Raw genomic sequence first — 15,191 nt, 5'->3', positions numbered from 1 at the left:
TCAAGGCTAATTCATAATAAAGAGTTGAAAGCTAGATATTATGAAAGCATGTTGTAAATGTTTATTTCAGTGACAAGATGGAAGAAAAGTTGTTTAGAATATTATAGACATTTATACAAAGAAGAACATTAAATAATGTTCACTAATATGTACCTTGCATAATTCAGTGTTCTATTATAGTTGGTTTGAAGTTTTTGGCTTCTCAGAAACTTAACAGTATTCTAAACACATCCAGTCTGTAAATTGTGCAACCATCTAATTATATTGCTTAAATGTATTAGCATCAATTATACATCTCCATTTCTCTCTACAATTCTTTCTGTGGGATATACAAGCAGTCAGGTTATTTTTGTTCTGAGCCTTAGAATCACAATCAAAAATTTCAGATTGCACCAACTGAGCAATGGTCACGTAAATGGCTGTACAGATAAACAGGCTGCCACTGTTTCCATTGACCCGTTTCTGATAATGTCTTACCATAACTTACAATAATTTAACTGTTTAACATAAATTTTTGATGAAGTATCAATATATTAATATAAACCTACAGTTCAGCTGTGTTCCTTATAGCTCATCTTATTCTTTTAAGAAATCTAATTTAAAATACATATTGTCAAGAGCCAAACTGGATTCATCAAATACCCATATAGCTTCTTCTCTTCTAGAAACTGATGTTACAAGAAGGAAAATATAACTTTGCAAAAGGCATTTAAATTCCTTTTCAGTAAGACCTGTTGTTAGACATTTGACAGATTTATCATTAATAATACTTTCTATCTATTTTTTATTTTTTATTCATCATCTTCCTACCTAGTTAATATATAAGCTAAAAAATATATTCTAAACTTGTGTCATAGCAAGTTTGTTTTAACTGTACCATCTCAACATTCATACATTGCCTTTGGCTTTTCAAAAGTTTTATTTTCTAATCGATCAGAATTAGTTTTAGAAATTCCATGGCATTTTAATTGAGCCATCTTTACAATATTGTTGGATAATGGCAAAAAATATTACAATGATTCCAGAAACTCTGGTTTAAGTCATACATAGGATATTGGAACAAACAGACATATAATAGAGAGTATTTTCCAACCGTGAAAGCATGCAGTTCAGGGCAGTCTAAGTTTACAAAGCCAAAATATATTTGATTTCTGTCATTCTAAGTAATAAGTTCCATCAGTCAAGTATCTTCATGACTCCCAGAAACTTTGAGGACATTTTGTATTCAAAATTCTAGAAAGAGACAATTTCTACCTGAAGTTGGAAGGGACCTTGGAGGTCATCTAGTCCAACCCCCTGGCTATCCAGTCTCTTCTTAAAAACTTCCAGTGTTGGAGCATTCACAGCTTCTGGAGGCAGGTTGTTCCACTGATTAATTGTTCTGTCAGGAAATTTCTCCTTAGTTCTATGTTGTTTCTCTCCTTGATTAGTTTCCATTCATTGCTTCTTGTCCTGCCCTCAGGTGCTTTGGAGAATAGCTTGACTCCCTCTTCTTTGTGGCAATCCCTGAGATATTGGAACACTGTTATCATGTCACCCCTCGCCCTTCTCTTCATAAGACTAGACATACCCAATTCCAACAACCATTCTTTATATGTTTTAGTCTCCAGTGCCCTGATCATCTTTGTTGCTCTTCTTCTCAACATCTTTTTTACGTGGTGACATAAACTGGATTCAGTATTCCAAGTGTGGCCTTACCAAGGAATTGTAAAGTGGTATTAACAATTCATGTAATCTTGATTCTATCCCTCTGTTAATGCAACCTAGCACCATGTTGGTTTTTTTGGCAGCTGTAACACACTGCTGGCTCATATTTAAGTGATTGCCAACTAGGACTCCAAGATCCCTCTCACAGTTACTACTATTGAGCAAGGAACCACCTATACCAGGGGTGTCAAACCGCCGGCCCATGGGCCGGATGTGTCATGCCAAAACTGTATCCATCCCATTGCTCACAATGGAAAAAAAGGTGACACATCATGTGACGTTGCACGTTTGACACCCCTTACCTATATTATACCTGTGCATTTGGTTTTTCTTGCCTAAATGTAGAACCTTACTTTTTTCACCATTGAATTTCATTTTGTTAGATAGCACCCAATGTTCAAGTCTGTCAAGATCCTTCTGTATCTTAAACCTATCTTCTGGAGTGTTGGCTATTCCTGCCAGCTTGGTGTTGTCTGCAAATCTGATGAGTTCCCCATCTATCCCCTCATCCAAATCATTGATGAAGATGTTTAAAAGCACTGGGCCCAGAATAGAGCACTGGGGCACCCCACTACATACTTCCCTCCATGTAGATGCAGTTCCATTGAAGACCACATGCTGAGTATCGCCAGTCAGCCAGCTACGAATCCATCTGGTGATGATGCTAATCTAATCTAATCCGTTCATTTTAATATTTAATGTTGTACTTTTGCTTTTATGATACTGTAATCCGCCCAGAATTGCTTGACAGTAAGATGGGTGGCATAAAAATTTAATACATAAATAACTAGGTTTACCTATTGAGCATCAGCAAGAAGAATGTTACCCACAGGGACTTAAACATGAAATGCAGTTCATGTTCTGCCACTGTAGCATCTTCAGCAGCATTGCCCTTCCTTTTCTCTTCCCATCAGGATTTGATAAGATCGCTTTGATCTCATTTGTAGTGAGACATTTGCCTATAACTATGTTAAGGGTGCTTTTCCATTAAGCAGAGAGCCTTGAGTCATTACTGGTATGTATTAAGGCTATGCTCAGTCTGGATGATTTAGGGCAGGGGTGTCAAACTGCTGGCCCATGGGCCAGTTGCATCATGTAAGACTGCACCCACCCCATCTCCGGGGTGAAAAAAGTCACAATACATCACGACACATCACATGACGCAGCAAGTTTGACACCCGTGATTTAGGGCATGTACTTACTGGAACTTCCTTAAATCAAACATGATTTTTTTCTGGGTACCCACTGAACCCAAGAAAGATGCAACTTTTTCAAGCGGTTGCTGACAGATGCCCCTCCTATATGCTATAAGGAATCCTCTCCTCTACTAATCTAGATTGCTCCAGAGCTCTCATAAACCATAATCCATGATAACAGAGGAGACATATTTATTCCCAAATATGTTAGCAAGGGATGTGTTACCTACAAATGTTCAATTGTATATATACTTCGAGATCTTCTGACTTAAAAGTTTTACATTAATGCCTGAAAACAAAGACAAAGGATTCTAACATAACCAGAATTGTATATTGAATTGTGCATGTCAAATCATCTGTGCTGGATTTGGGATAAAAAGGTGGCCATTAATATAATTCCTTTAATTCTTGTAATTTTGCCTAAAAATAGTTACAAAATGTTCTACTGATGATATTCAAAGTATAAGAAAGAAGAGACAAGAACTCTTTTGGTGCTTCGAGTGAGAAGTTTCTAGGGTATCAATAATAACACAAATCAAGGTAGTCTCATAGATAGGTAATTTATTAATGTATAGCAGGGATCTTCAAACTTCTCAGCATGCTGGCTGAGGAATTCTGGGAGCTGAAGTCCACAAGTCATAAAAGGGCGAAGTTTAAAGACCCCTGATGTATAGAAATGTTTAAAAGTCATAATTTTAAAGGGCTGTTCAGAATGGACCATTCCAATTTGTCAAAGGAATTTAAAGGAAGACTCTATAGCATCATGCGTACTATTTGTAACTAGTTAAATGACTTAGATGAGGGAATAAAAGGGGAACTCATTAAATTTGCAAATGACACTAAACTCTTGCTCCTCCAAAGAAGGCAGGACAAGAAGCAATGGTTGGGAATTAATCAAAGAGAGAAGCAACCTGGAATTAAGGAATTAAGAAATTAAGAAACTTCCTAACAGTGAGGACAATTAACCAGTGGAACAGCTTGCCTTTAGAAGTTGTAGGTGCTCCATCACTAGAGAGTTTTAAGAAGAGACTGGATAGCCACCTGAAATAGTATAGGTCTCCTACTTGAGCAGGGGATTAGACTAGAAGACCTCCAAGATCCGTTCCAGATCTATTCTATTCTAGTTTGCAATGTTCATCTTATCGTCTGAACTATATCATCTCATCAAGAATCTAGTTAAATGTAATATGATTTCTATGAAAAGTTCTGAAACAGAAATAAACATGCATCTTATTATTCTCTAGGGGATTGGTTAGAACTGAGATGCAAAAGGCCAGAAGATTCGGGGGGGGAGGGACTATATATTTTTCTATTATTTTCCTGGGCCTTTATATTTTGAAATATAGAAGTAATCTTTCTCCAGAAAAGTAGTATTTGCGTAGTTGATAATATCCTACTGAAGCATAGGTACTAGAAATCATACAGTGCAGTTAAAGAGCTCTATATTCCATGAGTATTTCCATTTGTAAAACGTTTGGTTACTTTTGGGAATAGTGGCTTTTGTTAGGCTAAAGGAAAGAGTAAATTAGCCTCATGAGATGTTTGTGCTCCAAGGCCAATTTCTCATTTACCAATTCTTGTGAGGTTATTACAACAGGAGGCATTCCCTGCAGAAGTTTGATGAATCCCAAGAAGATAAAATCTCTGCCGGAAGAGACCAAAGTCATAGCCAATATAATATTAATTCTACAATGATTAATCTGATGGTTATGGGAAGCTCAGAAGAATGTGAATGAAATAGCATGGTCTTGTTCCTCAGCAACCAATACTGAAATGTATACTATTTGTAGAGATACAATATAGAGAATTCAAGATTTATTTTTCTAAGACAATCATTTAACCACAATTTAGGTGGTTTCTTAGACAAAAAGATTACCAGCTGAGAACAAAAAAACTTGACTTGCATGACATGTACATCTTTAGAAATAGTAACTTTAATTGAAATGGGAATGTACAAGAGTAACTCTTACCATAGAGGGAAAATTGTGACTTGTAACTTTTATGCATACCGACAAGTATGCATAAAAGGTAGGAAAAACCCTACTTTTAAACTGGACTTGGACTCTAGGCAATCCTTTAAAAAAAATGACTGTCTGCTGACAAGAATTCCTTCTATAAAGGAGGAAACAAACATAACCCTACCCATAAACACAGAAGAACTTTGTCTACTCATATCAAACTAATCTGAGGTACTTGCTACTCAGGGCAGCAAGTAGTTCAAATTAAAGAAAATCTATATGTGGGCGTTTCCACATATACATGAAAAAGAGATTCATTTGAGCTTTTCCCAGTGTTCCACCTACTTGATTTATAGGAAATAGTAGTTTTGAATTTATAACTATTTTACTTATTGTTTTAAAAAGATTCTAATATAGAATTTCGTTGTCGATAAAATTTGAAGTGTCAGTATTGTAAAATAAACACGATGTGATTGCTATATGAAAGCGCCACTTTAGCTGGGAGATTCTCTCTCTGCCCTATAAAGAAAGGCACTTTAGAAAAACTTTGCCAAGAATAACCACACAGACTTAATAGGCAGAACCAGGAGTCAAGACTGACAGGAGGGCTTCTGCTCACATCACAAAAGATCTTTGTAAAATTGAAATTACCTTTACCTACGATGTATGTAAGAACAGCATATCAAGAGATTAGCACTACTGTATCAGCAGTCCCCTGAACCTGACAATAACTGAAACCATCATAGAGAATCATATGAGATTATTTTTAAAAAAATCTAGAGGTTTTGGGGGGAATATTTGGGGATCTAGCTATGCCCTAGTGCCAGGGGAGCTTGCAATGCTATTGCCCAATATCCTCACTAGGTTCTTAACAATCATTAATCATGTTGTTGTTGTGAGGAAGATTGCAGGAGGAAGGAGTATTAGGTATGTTTGCGATCTTGAGTTATTTATAAAAATAACAAAGATGGGTTAAAAATATATCTAATAAATATTTTCCACAACCTCCACATTGCTGAATACTTTCTCCGGTTGTGTTGTATTAAATTTTCTTAAACGTTGTCATTTGAAATATTAAAATATATTTCATGTGGCTAGGAAATCTAGAATTGCTACTTTCATTTAGGTCGAGCTGACACAGTATTTAATCTGGTGTAACTTGGGGTGGTGTAGGAGAAGAGATGAAGAGGTGAGCACAGTTTAATGAGAACCTAGGGATTAATTAGGAGGAGGATCTGAGATTTGCACATTTCCTGGACAAATAGACACTTCCTTCTACTTTACAGGCCATATCTGCCTTGAATAGGTTTTTGTATATCAAAGCTTAAGCTGTGATTAACATTTCTTTCAATGGATACTAAATGTTAGACCTTTTTATCAATGAATGACTTTAACAATGAAAATGAATTTCACAAAGCTGATCCTGGACACTTTGATTTAATTATTTGATCCCAATGTGCAAATTCTAAATCTAGTTCTATGTGTTCTGTTTCCCAGAAAATAGAAATTAGCTATTCAGAATTTAGTTATACAGTACTAGGGTCCTGCAAATCCAGTAAAAGAGATTTGTACAACAGATTTGATGAATGCAGGGTACCTATCATTGGATCAATAAAGTACAGGTAGTCCTCAACTTACGACTACAATTGAACCCAACTTTTCTGTTGTTAAGCAAGACAGTTGTTAAGTGACTTTTGCACCATTTTACAATCTCTCTTGCCACAGTTGTAAGTGAATCACTGCAGTTGTTAAGTTAGTAACACGGTTGTTAAGTGAATCTGGCTTCCCCATTGACTTAGCCTGTCAGAAGGTTGCAAAGGGTAATCACATCACCCTGGGACACTTCAGCCATCGTAAGTATGAATCAGTTGTCAAGTTCTTAAATTTTGACCATGTGACCTTGGGGATGCTGCAACGGTTATAAGTATGAAAAATGGTCATAAGCCCCCTGTTTTCAGTGCCATTGTGACTTGAACGAATGGTTAACGAATTAAACAAATGGTTGTAAGTTGAGAACTACCTGTAACTGCGTTTCTTCAGCTTCATGTGGCTGCTTCATAAGTTGGTCCTGGCTGTCTGCAGTCTGTGCATGCAAACAGAAGACAATTGTGAGAAGATTACAAAGGAGCCAGAAATAGATGGGCTTCCATATTGACTCAGATAGGTTGGTTCATACTGTACTTATATGTTAGTTTTGCTATTCTCAAGATGTAGTTGAAGAAATTTTTTAATGTGTTACATATCCCAATATATTTGTGAACTTCCACCAAACAAAACAACAACCAAAAAACCCTGCCATCCTGCTAAACAATAAAGTTCCTTTTCTTCCATCAACTAGGCAGCTTTTAAATTTCATAATTAAACTGAAAAAAAAAGCCAGAAGAGAAAAAAATGTTCCTATTGTAAGCCACCCTTTTCCAATAAGGGAACAAAAAAATGAGAAAGATGCCATGATAGACACAACAATTTTCTTAGAGTCCTTTTTCTATCCTCATCCCACAGGAAAGATAAAGGATAAATTGTCTTATAGTCCATAGGGACTCATTATGTCCAAGATCAGAGAATGGAGACATCTGCAACACAAGTAAACCCTAAAGATTTCAGAATCCTAATTTAAGTATGATTTCTGATAACTCAAGAGCAGCAGGTTGAACACTCTGGAGGTATCTACAACCACCCCATAAACTTTGCCATAATTGGTTTGTTTTAATTAGTATTAAGCTACGTACAGTATTCAAACACACACACACACAATCTAAAAGAGTCATGTATTTTATCAGAGTGAACTCTATAATTTTTCTAGATTTTTTTTGAAATGCACAGTAGAAAAAAATACCAAAAAGGTATAAATAATAAATAACAATTTTTATGTTTCTGGTTACTCTATAGTGCGCTTTACCACAATCATTGGCCACTGAGTATGTACTATTAAAAACAAAATTAAATTGGGAAAAGCTCAATTTGTAGTAATAGGTCTCATTCAGGAATAATTGCATGGAAACCAAAGTTACATAGTTAAAATTAAACCAAGATTTCTCATCAACCTTCTAAATGCATCCCACATGGACTTTCAAACTTCTCAATACTCAGCACTGACAAGATTCTATGCCCCTTTTTTATGTCAGAGAGGTTAAGCTAATTACAGCTAAGGAATGGTGTTCCTATTTACCAAGTTTAACTGGTATTAAAACAATGGTTTTATTTAAAATATAAAGGGCCACTTTTATTTTAATAGATCTCAAAGCATGCAAGAACTGTTTTTCTTATGATGATTGCTAACCTGCCCTGTTTCTTTCAAGGCATTTAAGAAAAATGATACAGTACGGCTATGATTTTAAGAGAGGGATTAAGTGTTGGAAGTCTTCCAATGTTACCCACCGGGAGTATATGGATCCCAACACTTTCTCTGAGGTGTTATTCTCAGTGGTTAGCCATACAGAGTTAAAAGTGTACTGTTGTGAGCTATTCATTTTCCTGCCTTAGCAGAAAAATCAGCTTGCACCCATAACATTTTTCCCAGCTTTGATCCTGCCTTTCTTAATGAGAAACAAGGACTAACCACTGCCCACAATCCTTGACCATTAGAACTGCTGTAGATACTTCAACCTGTTCTTTTTTTTTAAAAAAATGAATCTTTTGTCATTCGTATAATAGTACCAAGATGATGACTCTTATTTCAGCAGTTCTGAACTATATACATTATTTGAATTTTCCCCACATGCATACTGTGAGTTTGACTGCTGAAACATAAGGCTAAACATATCTGAAGGATTATGCTTAATAATTCTCTATAAAATAGTTTGCTGGAAGCACGAGAGTCATCACAGATCTCTAAATAATAGTATTTGTGATACTTTCACTGTAAGACAGGGAAAAGACTAATATGGTCAAAGATTTCAAAAGTAACTTAGGTGTAGCTACAGTATCTGTCAACCATGTTTTACTGATCTTTATACATTATATTTTTAAATCCTTTATACTACACCATTCTTCTCTATTGTAGATCTGAGTCTGAGCATTGAAACCGAGTCACGACGCTAAGCAAGTGGGGCATTGCATCTGGTGCAGAGATAATTTTGGTGGCCAGGAATGAAGAAAGACATTGAGAGTTATGTTAAGAGTTGTGCCACTTGTGCTGCCATGAAGAGGCATCTTGGAAAACCCCCTGGGTTGTTGCAACAAGTCGCCGAACCCTCTCAGCCTTGGGAGGAAAGAGCTATGGATTTTATAGTAGAATTACCTGAGAGCAAGGGAAACACTGCAATATGGACTGTGATTGATCTATTTTCCAAATAAGCCCATTTCATCACTTGCTTGGGACTTCCCTCTGCCCAGAAGCTAAACAAACTGTTTTTGAAACACATATATCGACTCCATGGTACCCCAAACCTCAGGATTGAACTATGGAGTTCTTGGTCTGCTCTGAGTAGATTATTTGCTTAAAAATTCAACCATTTCATTACTCAACTAGGTAATATGAGTTGGATGGAATGTGAGATTTGCTAGCTGCTTATGTGTAATAGTTAGTCCTGAGAGTTTGGGTGGAGATGTATTTTCCTTCTTTATGGTTCCATGGTTACTGCTTTCTGCTTGATTGTTTGGTGCTTTTCCCTGCCAGTTTCCTTCCAGTCTTTTTATTGTTTCTTTTGAATTATGCTTAAATGAAATTTATCTCTATCTACCCATTGATGGCTGATTCCAGTATAATTGGCCTTTTTTTTTATTGAAATTTTTTTTAAAGTTTTACAAATCAACCCTCACCCAATCCCTCCCAAACCCACCCCCCTCCCCCCTCCCCAAACTTCCCAGAACTGAATATAGGCTTATTTAAAATTTTAAAAAACCTTTTACAACTTATAAAATAATTAATAATAAAATATACATAACATAAACATTAAAAAAAGAAGTACTTAAAAAAGAATTAAAAAAGAGAGGAAAGAGAGAGAGAAAGAAAAAGAAAAAGAAAAAAAGATAAAAAAATAAAAGAAAGAAAAAAAAGAGGAAAGAAAACAAAAAACGGGAAAAGAAAAGAGAAAACAATCTATACAAACTATAAAAAAGCTAAATGATATTTTTCCATATCCAAATTATATTGTATAAAATTTATCCATTTTTCCCATATAACAAAAAATTTCTCTTGAGATTGCTCCTTTAAGAAAGCCGAAATCTTTGCCATTTCCGCCAAGTAAGAAACTTTATAAAACCACTCTTGTAAAATAGGCAAAGATTCCTTCTTCCAATATTGTCCTACTAATATAATTGGCCTTTATAGCAGTTGGTATACCAGCTGCAAAAATATTAAGCAGGTTCTGAATTGAATCCGTATATCATTGGTGATCAATTTTTATAATCTATTTTCAACACAGTTGACAAATCAGTGAGTTGAGTGCATCAATGATTTAGTGAAAACTTGGATTTAATGTCACACAAATACTTGAATTAAGTTTACTATGAATAGTGCAGGATGTCCAGAAAAAAAAACTTTCATGGTACACTGAAAGGAATTATTAAAACAAAATCCAATACCAAACACCAATACCAATTCAGCTGATTCACAAAATTGCCTTACCTCACTTTGGTTGCCACTTTTGGCCCCATGATCCCTGCCTAGTTTTCTCCTGGAAGATTTAGGCGGTGATCTCAAATAAACTGCACTTAATTCAATAATCCAGTTAACTTTTATTTATTAATATTGAGAGCAGAAGACAACTAGTTCTTTAAATATGTTCCCATTCACTCCATTTTCATTAACCATGGCAGATTGGTTAAGGGATGCATTATTTGGGCACTTATCAGGTCATGTTAATTAAGAGGCTCCTAACACTAATTTGCCAATTCCATGCTCATATTTGAGGTTTTTTGTGTATGTGTTTGGTGGAAAGTGGATCTAGGAGTACACAGATCCCATCTGCTAAGGAATCGAAGCAGGTGGAATCAAGGAGAAAAGCCCTTTCCATTGCAGCCCCATCCCTGTGGAACATTCTACCTCCGGAGGTGAGAACTGCCCACTCCCTTTTGGTCTTCTGGAAGAGTATCACCTGGCTTTGCCAACTCCAAGGGAGGCACTCAGCAGTGGAGGCAGCTGATGGGGTAAGAATCCTCTCATCTCTATCACACCCAGCTCCTAGCTCTCTTAGTTCAGTTTCAATATACTTCTTAATAATGTTATAATTTCATGTTGGGGGGCTTCTGGTACGGAGCGACAGCGATGGCGGCTATCCTCTAGCCGTCCAGCTGGGAAAGTGTCAGAGCCGCGGAGCGCAGCGCGCACCAGCTGGCCCGCGGCTCGGAATTCCTTTCCCGGGCAAAGGGAAGGGACAGAGAGTGCAAGAGTAGAGGTAGAACCCCTGAACCCTCTCTGGATTTAATTCTAGAGGGGGTGAAAGGAGTGTTCCCTCGGAGCTCTTGCTGTCTCCGCCTCCCAGCTGTTTTTGCTTCCTAGGAAGCAAAAGAAACTGCCGCTTCTATCTCCGTGCTTATAGAGAGTTGGTGAGTAATTCTTAAAAAACGGACAGAGCAGTTTAAAGGATTTTTTCTTATATAATTTAGGTGTTTATTTTTTTTTATTTAGTTCTGATTATTTCTCCTTTTTTTTTATTACTGTGGAGAAGGAATTAAGATGGCGTTTTGAAAGTGACGGAGTTTTTTTTCCCTTGTCTTTTGTTTCACTTTCTCCTTTTAAGGACTGGACTTTACTTTTGTTTTTGGTATTGAATCCTCTTTTTTGATTTTTTTTTCTTGGTCTTTTTTCTCTGGATTTTTAAGGATTATAGTGTTTCTGCTGCCTCTTTTAAAAGTAAAATTTTCTCTCTTTCCCCCTCATCTCTTTTTTTTGGGGGGGAAAGGGAAGTGAGAACTGTGTCATTTAAAATGGCTTCAAAGAGACAGCCGCCTTCTACAACATCCAAGGTGATTTCCTCCCCTATAACTTCTACTGCACAACCACAACAACAACTTAAACACGCACCACCGGCACAGCCACCACCCTCCCCTCCTTTGCCTGGACTTTCAGCACAAGAGGCTAGAGGTATAATGGGAGAGGCTGTAGCTCAAATGAGAGAGGAAATGAAGCAATTTACTACACAGCTTAAATCAGAAATTAAATCTGACTTCAAAGAAGAGATAAGTGGGATAAAGGATCAATTGGAAAATAACAATAATATTTTGCGACAAGATATACTTGCAGCAGTCTCAGGTTTGGCTACAGTGGTGGTTAAGCTGGATGCAAGACTCGAGGAAGTTGAAGATAAAGTTGACTCCTTTGATGATAAAATTCAAGATGTGGAAAGGAAGGTGGAGACTTCACAAGAAGATATTCTGATGTTTCAGTATAGGCAGATGGAATATGCCTTGAGGATTAGAGGCCTCAAGGAAGATATGAATCAAGATCTGATGGAGGTGGTCCTTACTGATTTGGCTGTGGTTTTGGATATGGACAAAGGAGAATTACGCAGAGAAGTTGAAAAAGTGTACAGGCTTAACTCTTGGATTGCTAAGCAGAAGAATTTGCCTAGAGATGTGGTGATTTATTTTACGAAGAAGTCTCTGCGTAATGAGATCATACAAGCCTTTTATAATAAAAGATTTCAGATAGCTGCCCAAGATGTCATCATACTAAAGGAAATCCCATCAAAAATTTTAAGAAGCAGGAAAGATTTTGCTTTCTTAGCTAATGAGCTTAAAGCTAGATCGATGCCATTTAGATGGGAAATCCCGATGGGTATTGTTTTGAGCCATGCGGGGACACGTTATAGATTGAATACGGTTGATAAAGCTAGAGAATTCTATACTTCAGTCCTAGGTGCAGGCTCAACTTTACCTGTTCAGAAATCCTTGAGTGGCAAAGAGGCGGAGCAGCAGTCTGAGTCTTTAGGTTTGGTTTCTGCTGGGATGCTGCAAGCTGAATGGCAACGCCAGACGGAGGTTAAAGAGCAGAGAATGACTCGTGCAGCTTATAAACGTAAAGAGAAGGAGCAACGTAAGAAAGAGGCCAAAGAGATTTCTCCTGGAAATGTATCACCGCCGGTGGGAGGAGCAAGACCCAAGAGTCATGCAACACATGTTGCAATTTCAGATCTCCAAGGTGTCTTCTCCAGGCTGCGGGCCAAGGGAGATGGCAAAGTTTTTGACCTGGAATGTTAATGGATTGAATTCTCCTCAGAAAAGGAAAAAAATCTTTTATTATTTGAAGCAACGTAATAATGATGTTATTTGCTTACAGGAAACTCATATTTTACTTAAGGATCAGAAATATTTAGTTAATGCCCGTTGGGATCTCACTTCGTATCTTCTGCTCCCGGGAAGAAGGGGGGAGTTGTTATCTATGTTAAGCAAAATCTACCAGTTTGTCTGGTGGAGTCTGACCCCCAAGGGAGATATGTGATGGTTGAATTGGGCTTATATGGTAAGAAAGTACTTATAGTGGGACTATATGCACCAAATCAGCAACAGGAACAATTTTACAGACTCTTACATGAAAAAATAAATCTGCTGGACTACAGATCCGTGGTACTAATGGGGGATTGGAACGGTGTCTTAGATGTACAAAGGGACAAAAAAGGTTCCTCTCCTCTTCTTAAGCAGGCAAAATTACCTAAAGCCTTTTTTGATATGAAAGAGGACTGGGAATTACGGGACTATTGGCGGGAATGTAATCAAGAGGAGAAAGACTTTACCTTCTTTTCAGATAGACACCAATCCTTCTCAAGAATTGACTTCTTCTTGATTACAACGGACTTATATAATAGAGTAAAGAATGTCAAGATTTTCCCTAGGTCTTTGACGGATCATAGTCCAGTCTGGATGGAGTTGACTCAAGAAAAAGAGGAGAGAAGATCCTGGAGGGTGAATGAGAATTTATTTAGACAAGAAAAAAATGTTCAGAAACTAAAGGAGTGTTTAAAGGATTATTTTGCTTTGAATATGTATAAGGGGACTTCAATGTCAATGGTATGGGATGCAGGGAAAGCATTTATGCGTGGGATTTTGATAAAAATGAATAACTGTCATAAGCAAAAACAGATTCAGAAACGTAAAGAATTGGAAGATGAAATTAAATTAAAAGAAAAGTCTTTGATTTTAAATCCTTCTGATGAAAGTATTAAAGAATCCTTAAAGTTGTTAAGAACACAATTTAATATGTTGTTAGCAGATCAAGCTGCAACCAATTTATTGTTTATGAAACAAAACACATTCTGTAATGCTAACAAGCCAGGGAGATGGTTGGCTTATCAATTGAGAAAGAAACAGAGACAGAGAACAATAGATAAAATAAATTACAAGGGTAAATTAGTTTCTCAGAAGGAACTGATTAAGAAATCTTTTTTGGATTATTATCAAAAATTATATAAATCTACTAATGTGCAAATTTTAGAGATAAATAAATACCTAAGCGAGGTTAGTTTCCCTAAATTGACAGAGGATCAGAAACATGAAGTTAATGGTTTAATTACTAAGGAGGAAATTTCGCTAGCAATTCAACAATTGAAACCAGGGAAAGCACCGGGTACGGATGGGTTAACAGCTGTTTATTATAAAGCCTTATTGGAGGAGATGACTCAACCATTAGGTGATCTTTTTAATGGCATTTTACAGGGTCAAGAGATTCCTCCCTCATGGCGTACTGCTTTTATATCATTGATTCCAAAGGAAGATCAAGATCTTACTTTACCAAAGAATTATAGGCCTATATCTCTTTTAAATGTGGATTATAAGATATTTGTAAAAATCTTAGTAAATAGGCTTATGAGGGTTGTGCACCACCTTGTGCATAAAGATCAATCTGGGTTCATAACTGGAAGGTACATGAAAAATAATGTCAGACAAATTATTAATTTATTAGAATATTTAGATAAAAACAACCAAGTTCCTGCAGGGCTGATATTTTTAGATGCTGAAAAAGCCTTTGATCAATTGAATTGGCATTTTATGTTAAGAGTAATGGAAGAGATGAATTTTGGTGAAAAGATATTGCAAGCTCTTATGGTAATATATCAAAAACAAACGGCACAACTTATCGTTAATGGAGGCTTGTCAGAGGTTTTTACAATAGAGAAAGGTACTAGACAGGGTTGCCCACTATCACCGTTGCTGTTTGTCTTAACACTGGAAATACTGTTGATCAAAATTCGAGAGTCGCAGGAAATTAAAGGAATAGAAGTTAATAAAAAAGAGTATAAGTTAAGAGCTTTTGCGGATGACTTGGTCATCACTTTGTCGCAACCTACTTATTCTGTAGTAAAATTATTACAGTTGATTCATAATTATGGTTTGGTTTCGGGTTTTAAGATTAATGTTAATAAGACTAAAATTCTACCTAAAAATATGACTA

The 15,191-nt window shown here is 36.5% G+C and overlaps 1 long non-coding RNA gene across 4 annotated transcripts in view; it reads right to left on the bottom strand.

Moving 5' to 3' along the window:
• The window catches only part of LOC120303075, a 158,647-nt gene that overhangs the window by 99,998 nt on the left and 43,458 nt on the right, over window positions 1-15,191 (bottom strand). For all 4 annotated transcript variants that reach the window (XR_005555346.1, XR_005555344.1, XR_005555345.1 and 1 more), the window contains one exon: window positions 6,882-6,944. This is a non-coding gene — a long non-coding RNA (uncharacterized LOC120303075). The remainder of the gene's footprint in view (window positions 1-6,881; window positions 6,945-15,191) is intronic.

Source organism: Crotalus tigris, unplaced genomic scaffold, assembly GCF_016545835.1.
Source record: "Crotalus tigris isolate CLP2741 ecotype Arizona unplaced genomic scaffold, ASM1654583v1 scf7180000024456.194487, whole genome shotgun sequence".
NCBI classification, from domain to species: domain Eukaryota; kingdom Metazoa; phylum Chordata; class Lepidosauria; order Squamata; family Viperidae; genus Crotalus; species Crotalus tigris.
Note: the sequence above shows the minus strand (reverse complement) of the source record. Positions and strands in the feature narration are given on the sequence as shown.